Below are 2582 nucleotides of genomic sequence, written 5' to 3' on the forward strand. Positions count from 1 at the left end.
CTCGGTCTGCCAACTCAAATTCGTTGGTAGACCAAATATCATATAAAAATTGAAAGGTAATAAATAGACGAATTATAACCTTTCATTTTAATAGTACTGGGGATTGCATTCCCTGTAGCGGTTAGAAAAGCCCGTGAAAAACCAAACCAAAAAAAATAAAAAAACTCTGGAGTCTTTTTCCTATTTTTTTTGAACAATTGCCTCATTCGTCCTGACTCGAGTATATTTTCTGAGCTCGCCCAGATCCTGAGCCAATGGAGAATCACTCTGCGCTCCGACCCGGGAGTCCCAACATACACCTACTCCCGGGGCGCCTCTGTACTCGACCACATTTTCATATCAGAAAATATTCCATCTCCGGCCAGTTTTGTCCATTCACTCACTGGCCGTTTCTGATCACCTCCCGATTTCAGTCACCCTCAAGATGCCCAAAGTTTCCATCATCTGGGTGTGACTCGATATGGGAGGAGCGCGGTCAATGTACAATGCAAATGTGCGGCTTAACTTGAGGCCTTGTAACTATCCATCAAGACCGGCATCGTGACCAATCCAACTGCAGTGGCCAAAGGTATTACGCAATCATTTAAAAAGTTCTCTTCGGTGCAGAGGAGGAGAGGAAGACTCAAGACCCGGTGGTTCAGCCCCCTACCATCGAGAACTGAGGGATCAAATGCTCCGAAAATTGATAAGTGCCAAATCAAGCAAAACACCAGAGACTTGGGAGCAATATGAGATATCAAGAATTGTATACCACACGTATCTGAGGAGCGACGAGTCACCCACCAGAGGCTGGAAGTGGAGAACCTGCTCTCTTCCTCAGCTTCGTCCAGGATGGCGGGCTTGTACAAACGTGCCAAAAAGCCCGACACCTAATCAGAGATTCCCGTGAGTAAATTCCTCCTCCACTGTTAAGAACTGTTTGCATTAACATTGGAAACAGTAGTGGAGGAGGTCCAGGGCTGCCAAGAAGAACACTATCCCCTTCACGGATCCCGAGATGGACGTGGCCGTAAAGAAGATGAAGAGTAAAGACCCATCAACATCAGGGGTCTCTCTCCCTTCCAACTTTCACTTCTCCGGACCCAAGCCCAGCCACTCCTCCAAGAACTCTTCAGCTTCGCCCTCAATTTTCCTTCTTCCCACCAGCGTGGATGGAGTCAGCCATCACCTTCATCCATAAGAAGGGGCCCAGGGACATTCCAAACAACCATCGGACCATCGCCCTGGAGAAACCTTTCTTGAAGATGATGTCCACCCTCTTAGCTGCCCGCTTCTCCGGATTGGCTGAGGATAGGGATCTCCTTCACGAGTTCCAATGCGGTTTCCGGAGAAGTCGCTCTACTGATCTACTACGCTCTACTCAACCCAACTGATTGAGCATTTATAGCAAGTCATTGAGGGACTGGAAAAACTCGAGTCAGTTGATGCTGTCTATCTTGATTTTACTATTTTGATAAAGTAGATCATAGCCTTTTGTCGAATAGACTTCATGACATTGGGATCCAAGGCAAGGTTCTCAATTTGATGAGAAGCTTCATCCAGGATAGGTAGCAAATTGTTAAGGTCGAGGGATCCCTTAATGACATACATGATGTCAAGTCAGGAGCTCCCCAAGACTCCGTCTTAGGCCCCTCCCTTTTATAATATTTGTTGCCCCGCTTTAAAAGCTTCGTATTACTGCCAGTCTCTCTTCTTATGCAAGATTGCACTAGCCTTGCAAAGGACCTAGAAATGATCTATTCTTAGGTTTCTGATGAAATTCGCTCAATGCCCTTCGGTCAATTCCTTTGAATACTCCACTCGTAGATAATGGGGTAAAGATATTGAGCAGGTCTCATCTATGAAAGATTTAGGTGTTGTCCTCCAAGATAATGGCAAGTTCGATGAGCATATCCAGTTGAAGTTGAGTAAAGCTTTTCAAATGTGTGGTTGTAGTAGGTTTAAGTCCAGAGATAGCATCACGATGCTAAACTCTGAACAAGTCGATTGTTCAGCCACATCTGAAATGCTTCACCCATTTGGGTCCAATGAGTTTCGGAGGTTTGCAAAAAGTCGAGCAGGTCCAAAGATGTTTCACTAGGAACATCACAGAAATGAGAGAGCTCTCGTATTGGAGAGAGACTAAAAAGGTTGGGACTGTACATTGTTCAGAGAAGGTTCGAAAAGCATCTGCTAACGGATCGGCGGAAAGTTGCGGCGTTTCCCGCCCTGGTTTGAATCTATGAATTTGTCGGTTTGACGTTCGGAAAAGGAGCAGGACAGGAAGAGAAAAAAAGAAGAAGCCGGAAAATAGAAAGTGGTGTAAAAAAGATACAAAAACGTTGAGAATAAAAATACATCGATAAAAACCTAATACAGTCCAATTGCTGAGGATGAAAGTCCCCAAAGCTACTGCACGTCTTCAAAAGAATCCATGAGCTTTGTCCAGCCCAGGTTTTAGCGTCAATTACAACGACCAATGTGCGTGTTAAGAGCACCTTCAAGCCCTCGAGAATCCAGGCTAGTTCGAACAATGAAGTCCACATCTCTTCTTTCTGGGCTCCTTCATTGTTTTAATTTTGCATCTCTCTAATTTCGTAGAG

This window comes from Tigriopus californicus, chromosome 10, assembly GCF_007210705.1.
Source record: "Tigriopus californicus strain San Diego chromosome 10, Tcal_SD_v2.1, whole genome shotgun sequence".
NCBI lineage: Eukaryota > Metazoa > Arthropoda > Copepoda > Harpacticoida > Harpacticidae > Tigriopus > Tigriopus californicus.